This window comes from Egretta garzetta, unplaced genomic scaffold, assembly GCF_000687185.1.
Source record: "Egretta garzetta isolate BGI_Z169 unplaced genomic scaffold, ASM68718v1 scaffold39, whole genome shotgun sequence".
Lineage (NCBI taxonomy): Eukaryota > Metazoa > Chordata > Aves > Pelecaniformes > Ardeidae > Egretta > Egretta garzetta.
Window position 1 is genome coordinate 576,653 of NW_009260945.1, and position 13,972 is coordinate 590,624.

The 13,972-nt window shown below is 38.1% G+C and overlaps 1 protein-coding gene across 1 annotated transcript in view; it reads left to right on the top strand.

Annotated features, from left to right (window-relative positions):
- Nucleotides 1-13,972, top strand: part of WWOX (WW domain containing oxidoreductase) — a 537,857-nt gene that overhangs the window by 112,593 nt on the left and 411,292 nt on the right. The gene's annotated exons all lie outside the window — the stretch shown is intronic.

Genomic DNA, 13,972 nt, shown 5'->3' on the forward strand with positions numbered 1-13,972 from the left:
AAAATACATAAAAAAGAATGGTTTTTTGCTTTTGAAATACCGCCAAAGCTAAATCTCACGTGGATAGATGGATGACATTTTAGTACTTACAGGTCTTTTAGATTCAAAGAATTGTCAAAACTGACTTCTAACACAAGTTCCTTTACTGCCAAAATCCTTGGTAACAATATTTTCTTATCATATATTATCTTCATATATTAAAACTTTCTTGAAACAGAAAGACAAATCCTTGCAGCACTGCTGCTTTAATACTAACTCGATTTCATAATATAAGAACAGTTAAGTGTTTTAATTTAGCTTCTTTATGCTTTTAATATGCTAGATTTCTTTAAAAATTATATGGTACAGTGAAAAGTTAAAACCACCCTTCTTCCAAATGCAGCTCTTAACTTGATTTGTGTGTTGCAGATCATATCATGGTCATCCTAGCTAGTCCATTTGGTATGCATGTTTATAAATCCTTAGAAGTGAACATGCTTAAATCAGGTTTTGCCAGAGAACTTAGAAAATGAGAAGATACAGAATAAGTACAGACAGAATCGGTAAAACCTGTTTTACTTTTGTTGGCATACGTTGTTTTACCAGAGTAAGTCTGTTAAGCTACGTTGTCAGTGATGGACAGGTTTTACTAATGTTTCACTCTCATTTTATTTGGAAAAATTTTAGTAATAACTAAAATTTTATTTATAACCTCTGCCTTGCCTTCGAATATTTCTGTCTCAAATCTGTGCTCAGATGTGTGGGCAGCATTTATAACCTCTGCCTTGCCTTCGGATATTTCTGTCTCAAATCTGTGCTCAGATGTGTGTGTGTATCTGGCAGGACTACTCCAGGCATTATAGGAAAGTCTAAGGTCTGTATCTGTTGTGAGACTTGTGGGGTTTTGACCAAAATGAATTTCCAGTTATATTTGTTTAAAGCCTGAGGCTGGATGGAAACCAGACCCCACACACTGCCTGTAGCAGTAGATCTTTTATCTGATACAGATACAGAGGAGTTACCTTACAGTCATCTGCACTGGCAGGAGAATGGACTGGAAGACCTACTAGGTCTTTCTGGCTCTGATTTTGTGTCATTTAACTATGTCTGGATATGGTCAGAAAAGCAATTACATGGCAGTAGCATCTTATTACTACCATGCTAGCCCTTTGTGTTTTCCAGCCCTAATGTACACTAACTACTTCTGTCTCTTTGTTCGTTTGTTTTGCCGTAGCGTCCGGAGGCTTTTGTCAGATCAGCAATTCCTTTGCATTAGCGGCTTTATGAGCAATTGAAAGAAATGTTACAGGCTTCGGTGACAGACTGTCTTGTTCTTTATGCTTTGGCAAGTCTGTCAGCTGGTAGCCTAACTTTCTTAAAACGCTTTGGTATCTCTGGTTTCATGCACCTGTAGTAGAAGGCATACTGTGATACGTTCTCCCCGGTTCCCATGAGGTAGCTACAAGTCCTGTTAATGAGCGTAGGAAATGTGTTATGAGTATAGTGTTTTCTTTCTTACAAATTCCTTAACAATAAAGTAGTAGAAAAGCAAATAAAGATTTTGGGTTTTTTTTCTAATCAAAACTATCGTTTGAATTCTGAGTTGTACAGATCTTGGTTTCTGGGAGAAAACTACAATCATTTTAAGGTGTTAAGGAGAAATTTTATATGAATGCACACATTTGAATAAAGATCTGTATTTTTATTTCTCACAACACGTTCTGAGAAGAGGCCTTTATTATTCAGTGGTGAATATCTTGAACTTCTGCATGCAGATAGTTTTATTGTCTGTTTAATTTCTCCAGTCCACTCTTGCTTTCTGGGACACTTTGGTATTCTATAGAATTTGTTGGTCTTGGTGACACCTGACCTAATAACTGAAAATTTATAGAATAGAGAATAGATTTGCTTGTCTTTTGAAATTCTGCTTTTCTGGGATATTTTGTGGCTCTAGGGACTGGTTTTTTGTCAGCAGATATAAGGGTGTGTTCATAGTCATGTCGCAACCCGGAAGCCTGTTCTTCCCTGGTTGATGGCTATTGGAAAAGAGTCTTCCAGGACTGTGTTTCACAGATCTCTTCCTAGGTGAGAAAACTAACATGGACCTACTCCAGAAAAAGGATCCCTAAATTTCATTGAGTTAAAGCATCAAAACCTATTGCATCTGGGGATGGTGGTGGTGGTGGAACTGCAGGGAACAGAGAGAAAATTGCCAAAAGAGAAAATGTCCTGCCTTAATCAAATAACTTGTAGAGAAGAAAAAAATGCCTTCTTGAATGTGCTTGAGAATCTACGAGATTCTGGAAACTACATGAAGAACGAAGAAATTTAATCCTCTGCTCAGCAATAATTTAACAGGGGCTGGTTGCATACAGAAAACAAATGACACAACAGGGGGAGCAGTGAGAAAAACCTAAATAATAAATGTGAGGAAGGAGATACTCTGGAAAGAAACATTTAATATAAATTGGAGTGCTACTTAAGAGCTAAGAAGGCTTCCTTCTTTAAAAGTAAAAATCAGACGATTTATCTTCAAGTTATCATGCTTCTAAGAGATTTGATAGGAGTCTTTTATTCCTGTTTGGGTTTGTTAGGTGTTGCAGCCTTGTCCACAGATAAAAACTGGGCTCAGAATATAAAAGCACTGGTAAAATATGCTGTATTCATATAAATATATTCTAGAAAATCCTTCATCCTCAAAGAAAAAGTATTTTTTGTGTTTGTGTTATCTATACTCTTGAGTTGATACAGCTGTTTCTCTTTCTGAGACTTTTTTTTTATCCATGCTGTTTCAAATAAAGCTTTGAGGGAGAAGGGTTTTGCAGATTATTTTAGATCCTGCAGTTCTGTGATTGCAGCAGAATATAAACTTTCCTTATGAGCAGAATAGTGCTCTCCCGTTTTTCGTGCTCTCACAGTTACAGAGATTCTGTGGGCAGAATAAGCTGAACGCAATAACTTAGTTGGATCTCCCAAAGTCATCTTTGGGAGAAGACACAATAAAACAATATTGCTGTTTAATGTTTGATCTGCCTCTTAACTTCATTGTAGCGCAAACTGAACACAGTGTGACTAATACATAAAATGGAAGTCTAACTTGGCAAAAGATAGGGCTGAAGGATTTACAGAGCAAATTCTTTAAAGAAAGCCAGTTCGTTATGTTACAGTAATGGCGACTAATTTTAGGCTCTCTTGTAGTTTGCAATGCAATGTTGGTATTTCTGTGAGATTTTTTTTTTTTTTTTTTTTACTGTAATTTCTGGCTATCTTTTAGTATTCCTGTCTTGTTGTCTGGAGATACATTCCCCACCGTATGTTTCCACCAGGAGTGAAGACAGTGCTAGGATTAGGGTAAGAGTAGGAAAAGAGGTCTCAGTGCACCCAAATGGCTAGATTTGTTCAAGTTACTACTTCTGTCTGTATCTAGTCTTTCCCCTCCGCTAGCTTCCAGCTCAGGCAGTTGATTGAATGTCTCTGTTATGGAAAATCAAATAAATGATCTATTTATAATAATGTTCTGGGCTTAGATGGATTTGGCATTAGCAGATTTTTGTGCAGTTGGAAGAGGCAGACCAACCAATCTTTCATATTAGGCTTTTGGAACTAAAAAACTCTGAATTGAATCTCCTCTTCATTGAGTGGGCACAATGTGAGGAATTATGGTTGGTATTAATCCACTTTATAGACAAAATGACTGCCCTCCTGTGATTGTATGCAACGTAGCATTTAAATTTAGTCAGCGTCAGTGTTTGATAGTTCAGGGTCTGTGAGGTTTGGTATTTGTGTAGGAGTGTGGAATTGTGGATGTGTGTATTTATTTCTCAGTTTAATCATCACATATTTGACTAAACCCTGCATACTTTAATTGGGGGACAGCACTAATGTTCCAGTTCTAAAATTTCCAAAATAGCTACCTGTTGTCAGTATTTACAATCATGTTATCATAGCATTTGCCTGATCCTCAGCATAAGAACACTCCCATGATCAAAACAGTTAGCAGGCAGAAGTGAGCAGTAAAGTCACAGATGAGTGTTTATGTGCATCTTTAGTTTTGAGTGGTGCATAGTGCCACTTGGTTTGAATTAAAGTTATCTTCAGCCAAACAGTAAGACATCAATTCAATGTTCTCAATGTTCGAGGAAAAAGAAATGAAATTATCCGGAAAAACCTTGAATTACTTCAAAGATATAAAATAGTGTTTGCCAACAGCTACTACTTAGAATTTTCTGAATTGGTAGCAGCAATTCACAATTATGCAGGGCTTCCATATGTAGATTTTCACTGCAGTTACTTTCCTATACTTTAAAATAGGATTTTTTATTTTTTTTTTGTGGTAAGAATTGGCATATGCTAACAGTTTATTCACTTATGCTGTGTGTAGAAATATGGAAAAGACAGCAGTTATGAATTATGATTCTCCATTTGGAACTTTAGTCTCTTCTTATTTCCCTAACTAGACCCAAAATGGAGAGGGCCAGATTTTCAGCTGGCTTCCTTAACTGAGGCCTCAAACTCTATGAGTACATTCATTTTTCATGCTGCAAGCAGAAACGCTCAGAAACCTTGCGGGTGCAATTAAGATTTCAGAGCCTGCTGAAAATTCACTCCAGAATACTGTTTTTCTGCATTTTCGCGTATTATAACTGACATATTGCGTGTGTGTTAAGTTGTTTTTAAATTCCAATTTAACCACAATTAAATTATAGACATTGTATGATAAATTCTATTCATACATATAAATACATGTGTAAAAATGAGGTCTGTTTAGCAAGTTGTTGCATAGATAACTTAAAAGATCCAGAAAGAATGAATATATGATTTAAATAAATGATTAGTGATACTATTATGCCAATATGCTTAATGGTTCTGTAGGAGATACATCTGTCAGAGATGACCATTGCCCCTGTGTATTGTCTTTCAAAATTTGAACATATTTTCTAACACTATACAAATCTGTTATATTTATAGAAATATTTTTTGTGAACTAAAACTAGTAACAGTTGAGCTATTATATTTGTCTTTTCAACTTAGAATACAGTTGGCATTCTGACAGTGCCACTGAGGCACAAACTTCTGGACAACATTGTACATTTTGAGATATCAAAAAATACCCACATTGAATTAAGTATTGAAACATGCATAGCTCAGAAGTTACTGTTGCAGACAGCATGTATCTTAAATTTAAATAAGATCAAAGGCTGACTGCATTCGAAACATACATAATAATATTAGGGTGAAATTTCTTTTTTTCTCTTTGTGGTGGTACTGTGCCTTATTAAAGCCTAGGGATTGGCTTTCTGCATAAATACTTTTTTTTTCCCCTTCCTTTTTCTTCTTTCTTCTGTTTTTAAGCTCTTGTACACAATTACCCCATTGTGGTAGCATGTGTCAAGTCATGTGGATCCAAAAACTGTTCCCAGCATTTTTTAAATTGAAAATCTCTCAAGCTTAACCCCTCCCCCCTTTTACTGGAGGCAGAGATCATGACGTTTTCACCAGATCACCTTGCATTTTATCTGCTGCATTGTAGAAATATCTCCTGCCTCAAAACCTTTGTTTTTTTTTTTTTTAAATAAAAGTCCATATCAAAATGAAGGTAGGATTGACAGTTCACCATAACTTTCCATATAGTTGCATCTGCAGAAACATTAAGTGGTTTTACACATTACTAAGAGAAGGATTTTGTTAGGTATTTGCTATGTAGTTTTATGACTATAACTGTGCTGTCTAAAATTTGCAAACTTGCCACTTGTCTTTGGACACTTTGCACTCTTTTCACTGTAACCTAACGAGGAAACCTTGATAACCCTCCAGTGGTTGTTCTGGTTCCCATCTTGAGCCACGTGTCTATGCCTAAGTCTAAGCTGAGTCTAAGATGGCTCATAAAGTCTTGGGGCCCTGTCTTCCCAAAACATTTCCACAAGATGCACCAGCTGTGGAGGCTGTTTTGAGTATCTAAGGGAAATGAAATATGTATGACTTAATATGCCTGATTAAAATGTATTCTGTTGCAAATAAAACAAGGATTTTGCAGCATTATCGCTTAATGGGTTTTAAGAAGATCTGTGTGTTTAATTGATGTTGTCTTCTAAAAATTCTGAAATATAAGGCAAGAGTAGCTATTTAATTACATATACATTAAAATATATTTAGTCTATTTAGTTAAAGACTTTCTATGGGGGATAATTAAAACACATGAAGGCAGAGTCTTCTGGCACTTGGGTATGGAAGCCTTACTGCTGGCGTTAGACAGGCCATGCATATACCACATGTGTCTTAATCTTAGAATCCAAAAATTTATGTTACAGTCTGAAAAGGTTGTATTTCTTCATTAGCTGTTCCCAACGCACCAAAAATCCCAAAGGATGTCAAAGTACATTAATTTTTATCACAACATGGAATCTTTCAGGTCTGAATGGCAGCACACAGCTGCTAGGGGCTTTCTGAACTCTATTACAGCTCTATATATCTCTAGGCAAAACAGAGGAAGGAGTTGTCATTGGCAAGTGAAATGTTCAAAATGCATGAAGTGTTTTATTGTTTGAATGATCAACTGTGGTCCCGAAAACATTTTCCAAGGAGTTAGCTGTTTTCAATGGGAAATACCACTAATATTTAATAAAAGTAGTGGTCGACCTTCCTCATGAGTTGTAGCTTTCTTTTTTTCTAACAAGTACTTATTGTGTACAAATGAAATTTGTGTATATATAAGTATGTGCAGAAACGACAAATCATTCCGTGGTTTGCAAAAATGAATGTTCCTTTACAGCTGGCTTATGCTTATTTGTAACTCCTTGGGTATATGTGTAAATATGATTTGCTATTGGGATTTTGAAAAAGATGTATGTGTCCACTTTGAGGCAGTGAATGTCCTTAGGTGAGCTGCTGAATGACAATTACCAGATTCTGGATATTTTCATTGTTGCTCTCTCTTAAGCATCAGGGAGATATAAACCAAATCAAAACAATAGATCTTTGCAAGGCATGGCAAGGAATGGAACAGAATGGTCCTCCTCTTGTGCCAGGGCTTGAGAAAAGGAAGAGGATGCAGAACGGAAATGCTGAAAGGTTGAATGGATGTAGACATAAGTTGCAGAGTCCTATTTTATCCCATCTCTCTTCTACCCCAACCTGGCCCCAGGACTTTCAAAATCCATATGTATGAAGGTATTTTGAGTCCCCGGGGATACAGAACTAGCAAAGATGCAACACTTTGACAAAGGAAAATGTGGTTTCTTCTTTTGTGTGAAATGTGGTCCTGAGGAGGCATTGGGGTGAGGGAAGAGCAGCACTGATACCTGTTGTTAATATCAATACCCTGAGTATAGCGTGTGCTGTCAGCCAGAGGAAATTTAGGGTTAGATTATAGCTATGCAAAAGGAAATTCAGAGCTGTGGATCATGGGCCCCCAAAAGGTGAGACAGTGCCTGGTGTGAACCTCATGGAAGGAAGAAACCCACCACACACTTGCGAAATATAATTCTTCCTCCTTATCCATCCTGCCTAGCAGTAATATGTTAAAAAGCAAGTACAAATACTAATCTTGACCTTCACTTTTAAGCAATAACGTTGTCAAAAGAAAGTGATTTACTGATGTAATGATACCAAATAAGAAAATGTAGATTAAAAAGTTCCTAATTTCTCAGATTTCTAATATCACATACCATACTTGCAGTGTATAAATTAACCAAGTGTGGGAGATGGATCATGTAAACAAATTAAACCTGATCCTTATTTTGAGTGTAGTCTTCATGAAACTTATACCAGAGCAGAAGGAGAAATCCCAGCTTGGATCATTTTTGAGGGAAGGTGCTTTGAGCAGTGCAGATTTTACTAAGGGCACTTTGAGGGCAGCATTACAAAAGTTTAAAGTGTTAATGTCAAATATTTAAAAACATAAAATGTTTAAATGTTTTTTTTTTATTTAATATTGTGTCTGAATTTCTCTTCAGAAGTTCAACTTTAAAATTTTTGCAATAGTTGAAATGGCTTCTGCACCCCATTGAGAGGAAAAGTAGGCCTCTCAAGCTCTTCTGTCCCCCTGGAGCTAAAATGACAAAAATTCTCCTCAAAGGAGAGGTGTGAGACAATGTGGGGTTTTGTAGTTGTTTTTGCCCTTCGCATGTGTGAGAAAAGCTAATAAAGGGAAAACCAGGACTAAGGATGTTTTCTGTTTAGTTCTAAATCTGTTGATACTTCCGTTCCTTCTCCAAACTTTTAAGAAATTATATTCTGAAGATTTTATAGAGGTAATGAATAATGGTTGAGAGATGGTTGACCTATATGGCAATATGCAGATGATATGTTATGAAGACATAAGGGCACCTGCTCATAATAATTCCCATGTATTTGGTACTAAGGAAGAAGCAGAACAGTTTCAGCCTCCTCCCATTAATCTCTTGGAAGTGGGGCAGACGTATTTGCTGATCAACAGTGCCAAATCCTGCAAAGAAATCCAGTAGGATGAATTTGAGAGAATTTTCTGTGCTTCTAGCAGGAGGTCATCCCTCAGGGCTCTAAGTCCTGTGTTAGTGGCTTGCCTTAAAATGAAGCCTGTCTGACAAGGATCCGCAATTCTGTCAGCTGACAGGTGGCAATAGAGGGTATTTTTGCTGAGTTTTCAGTCAATATTTTTAGTAAAAGGGAAGTTAGACATGAAGCATTTGTTTCCAAAATTCATTGAGTTAAGCAGTGCTTTTTTGTTTGTTTGTTGTCATCAAACAAGCAAATATTTTTGGGTCGGTGTCAGATTAGACATGGTTCTGAGATGTCCTGCTGCTGTCTGACTCCCAGTGATTTTCTCATTGCCCATCAGTGCCGCTTGTAAAACTGAGAGGGATTTCTGGAGGTGGTTGTTTAACTCACCCTTTTTCTAGAGAGCCATAAGCCTAGCCTGCGTCTTGGTTATTTCCTCTGTGTATACAGGCATTCCCTCGCAGAAGGAAATACCATTTTCTAACTTTGAGAGAAAGCAGCATGGGTGTTCAGAGTTACGGGATGGAAAAGTTTGGTGGGCTGTGACTTTGCTTCTTCATGGAAGAGAAGTCACAACTCTCTGCCTTCTTTACTGGCCGTGACATAGGTCTACAGTTGCTTATGGGACTTTGGGGATATGGCGAGGCCTTTTCTGTTGAATTTCTGTGTAATTCCAAACAGTGTGAACTTTTCAAATCACTTGAGAAGTGCCCCAGATGGTGTGACATTCTGCTTCATGGGAAGATTTGAAAGTATTCCCTTTGCATAATTTCTGGTTAACTATTTCATTACATTTGAAATGGGAGAACACCAAAGCCAAGAACTCTGTTGACATTTTGGTGGTGTTTGTTTAACCTCCTAGTGCACAGGCTACATTTGTTGAAAAATATTATTCTTACCTTTGCAAATCATCAGTAATTAATTCCCTTGGAAATATCTGCTGCTGCACACAGCCAGCTTGGGAGGCTGCTGACAGATCATAGTTTTACATCAGGTGCTAACAAATTGATTATTAAATTTCATAACTAACTGATTTATAGCAACAACTTAATTTCTGTATCTCTCTAATGTATTCGCTTACTGTATTTTCAAATAGCGCAGAGTAGCTGGATTGCTTTGTTGCTTCTAATGGTGAACTGAGCACAGCATATAAGAACTGAATGACTTGCCCAGTGCAAGGATTAGCGACGTATCGCAGACTTGTGAAGTGCACAAGATATTAGATGGTTTTCAGCTGAGGTATTCACAGTTAAGAATGTCCTTCCTGATTCTACAGGCTTTTTTAACTTTCACTAAATTGTAGTTACACTTACCAGCATGGTGAGAGTGTTCTAGAGTTGCTGTATAGCTTGCAGTTAAAGCAGGGTGTTCTTAAGTCCCAGGCATGCTGTGAAACATAAGAAACAGTCACTACATGCTATGATGGAGCAGCTTATGTTCAAGTCCCAGTGCATACTTAAATTGTAATGATAGACCATGTTAGCTCACTTGGTGTGATGTAAGTCACTGACTGAAGACATTTTAAGGAGGCATAGGGGTAAATTTTCAAAACGCTCTGCAAGGTTTTAAGTATACAGCGTTTCCAGAAATATCAAATAGGCGTCATGGTTAGGGGGAGCAGCTTGGTAATGTCGATACCAGGAGTAAACAGTAAAGAAAATTTTCTTTTGCTGCTGACATTTTTTTGTTGGCCTTAGATGTGCCTTTGATGTAGAAATACAAACTATTTTAAACTGAGGGTGGATTTTTTTTTTCCTTGGGCTCAGGAGGAAGCCTAATGTAGATCGCAGCAATGTTTTTAATGGACTTGTGAAATCAAGGTCATAGTTCTGCTATTGCTTAAACATACTCCTGTCATAAAGCAAAGCTCTAGTGCCAGATGTGTGGTGTGAATTGTCATGTGTCTTAAAAATTTTGTTCCTGCATAATGATACGTTCCGTGATATAGAGCTCTGCACCGTTGAGATTAGAATCTGTCATCTGTGGCTGAAATTCATACCTATCTGGTGGCTGTTACATAGGTAATCTCATTCATTTCCTGGCGTGTATATGTCCAGGTCACAAAAACTTAGATGACAATTTTCAGTAATTGGACCTTTGTTAGCAGTCTGATGAGAGACACCGGTAGCTTAATGGACATGGATCCAAATCCGAGAGGTGGCTCTCTCCGAGCTGAAAAGAAGCACAACAGCAGTATCTATTAATACGATCCTTTAGGTTTCTTTTCTATGGTGTTTTGTAGAGAAATCAGTTTTTAACCATTTAAAACCACTAGCACTAATTAAAAATAAATGAATTCTAAAAGGGAATCTGATATTAAATTTTCAGTATGATGTTAGTTTAAAATGTCTCTGTATTTATTTCTATATTTTTTCATGTATTTTTCTAACGGAATATTGTAAATACATTTAACTTTATAGTCTCTTTAATTTTAATTACTTTTACTTAAAAAAATTAGAACAAAATGTCATTTGGAAAATACAAAACTCATTGAAAAAGACTGAAGCATAGTTGTATTTCTTTTATAAAACCCAATTAAACGCCCTGACCATTTAAAAGTGTCTACATTTTGTAGTTTATAATGCTGGAATCATCTTTTTAAGTAATTGACCTGACAGATTTAGGTATAGAGTGTATATATTGCCTCTGGTAGTTATTGTGTAATTACTATTAATGAAGGCTACTACAATTTGGCTAAGTGGAATATAGTTTTGGTTCATATGTCAGTCCTTTCTCTCTTACTGTGGTCTGTTACTTCATAGTACATATGGCAATTATCAAATAGAATTATGATCTTTTAAAAAAGCACCACGTTTGCTTTTGCAGGGAATGGCGATGGTATTTTTTGTATTACTGCTTGCTCATGTGCCTCAGTTCTCATACAGGAGGCTCTTATACCAAAAATTGCATCTATGTTGAAGCAACTTGTTCCTTTTTCCCAGCAGATTTACAAACCTGTAAATTAATTCTCGCTAGAGCTTTTCATAAACTTTCAGAAGAGATGAAGAATCACCCAAAGTTTCCACAGATGCACTCTCGGTCTTCATGAAGCTTTGTTTTCCTCTTGGCAGATGCATCTCAAACAGGCAGAATGGCATCTCAAACAGGCAGAATGAACTCTGGTTGAAAACATTTTGATAAAATATGCCTCAAAAGGTCGCTTACCATTTAAAAATATGATCCTGCATGTCTTAGTAAATAGCCTGCTTTGCGCTGTATTGAATGAGGCTGTGAAGATGAAAACATCTGCCTTTTGCAAGTTGGTTTGAACAGAAAGAAAGAACCTTGCCTTTAACAGTCCCCCTTCATCTTCAGTTTCTTTTGTGGCTGTGGGATGTGAGTGAAGATATTATGCGTATAAGTGTCACTGACCAAAAGGCAAATCAGAGATTCAGGACTTCAGAACATGAACTTCCCAAAGTACTCAGATGTTTCATACTGTTTCTGAAGCTCTTTGTTAAAATTTTCCAAGCTGGCACAGGTACAGATATTAGATTATTAACTTCTTATTAAAGCAGACCACACTGGTAACTTCCCAGCAGGCTTGAAGTTGGAATTTATTTTAATAAAGAATACAGCCTACTGTTTATGTTGATGCTTATGCAGCTCTTTCAGCATTCAGCTAAAGTGCATTTGATTCCCCCCGAAATTTTTCTGTTTTTTTTTTTTTTTTTTTTTTTAGACTGGGCTATGAAAATCTGGCGTTTTCAAACATGCCTGAAGGAATCTACTTAGGTTTGTTTGATAACCTGAGCTTTCATGTAGAAACATGCTCTGACTCTGGGTCTCCTGTCATCTGTTGTGTGTAGGGCTGGGAGGAGGTACTTGACAAGAACAGAGGGCAAGCAGCTATCTTTCCTAGTTGTGCTTCATTTATTATCTTCAGAATTAATGTTGGGTGGTTGATTTTGTATCGTGGGATTTGGCCAATTTCAGTAGAGAGATAATAGGCTGGAACAGGCTAAACAAACAGATGTGACAGATCTTAATATTGTGGTGTTAGGACATCACAGGTATTAGTGTGCGGTTAGTGCAGGAATTAATAATGACTGTCAAACAAATATCTTTTTCTGCAATCTTTTCTATTTAATTATATCAGGGCCAGGGATGCCAGATGCAGACTCTCAAGTCTCAGGTTTTCAGCTCAGGTACACTTGCTGAGGTCTGCTGCGTCAGACTCTGACTCAAGGACAAGAATACACTATCGGTGCCAAGGTTTCCTTAGAGATGAAACAATCTAGCAAATGTAGGTCCATCTGAGGTCCAAGAACCAAAGTCTTTGCTGTATTTCGTAAGGATTTGAAGAAAGACAAGAAAGAACAGAAAGGGTGTTTGTCCTTTGTTGCTGTGGAGGTTGGGGAGGCTGCAAGGTGTGTAGCATCCTGAGATTACAGTGGAAACATCAAGGAATTTGAAGTTTTCTTGACCCGATTTTTTGAATGAGAGAAGGACTGGTGGGTGATGTGATGGTTGGAGGCTGCTGTGGGCACAGTGATCATTAAATGATAGTTTTTGATTCATGGAGAAGTAAGGTGGGGGGTCAGCAGAACTGCTACCTTGGACTTCTGGAGGGCAGACTTTGGCCTGTTTAGGAGCCTGGCTGACAGAGGCCCTTGGGAAGCAGTCCTGAAGGGCAAGGGGTCCAGGAAGGCTGGACATTCTTCAAGAAGGAAATCTTAAAGGTGCAGGAGCAGGCCGTCCCCATGTGCTGAAAGGTGAGCCAGTGGAGAAGGCGGCTGGCCTGGCTGAACAGAGAGCTTTGGCTGGAACTCAGGAAAAAGAAGAGTTTATGACCTTTGGGAGAAGACGCAGGCATCTCAGGAGGACTACAAGGATGTGAGGTTATGCAGGGAGAAAGTTAGAAGGCCCAAAGCCCAACTAGAACTTAATCTGGCTACTGCCATAAAAGACAATAAAAAATGTTTCTATAAATACATTAGCAACAAAAGGAGGGCTAAAGAGAATCTCCATCCTTTACTGGATGCAGGGGGAAACCTAGTGACAAAGGATAAAGAAAAGGCTGAGGTACTTAACACTTCTTTGCCTTGGTCTTTAGTAGTAAGACCAGTTGTTCTCTGGGTACCCAGTCCCCTGAGCTGGAAGACAGAGACAGGGAGCAGAATGAAGTCCCCATAATCCAAGGGGAAATGGCTAATGACCTGCTACACCATTTGGACACACACAAGCCTACAGGGCCAGACGGGGTCCACCCAAGGGTACTGAGGGAGCTGGTGGACGTGCTCACTAAACCACTTTCCATCATTCATCAGCAGTCCTGGCTAACGGGGGAGATCCCAGTTGACTGGAGGTTAGCAAATGTGACGCCCATGTACAAGAAGGGCCAGAAGGAGGACCAAGGAACTACAGGCCTATCAGTCTGACCTTGGTGCCAGGGAAGGTTATGGAGCAGATCAGCTGGAGTGCCATCAGCTGGCACATTCAGGACAACCAGGTGACCAGGCCCAGTCAACATGGGTTTATAAAGGCAGGTCCTGCTTGACTAACCTGATCTCCTTCT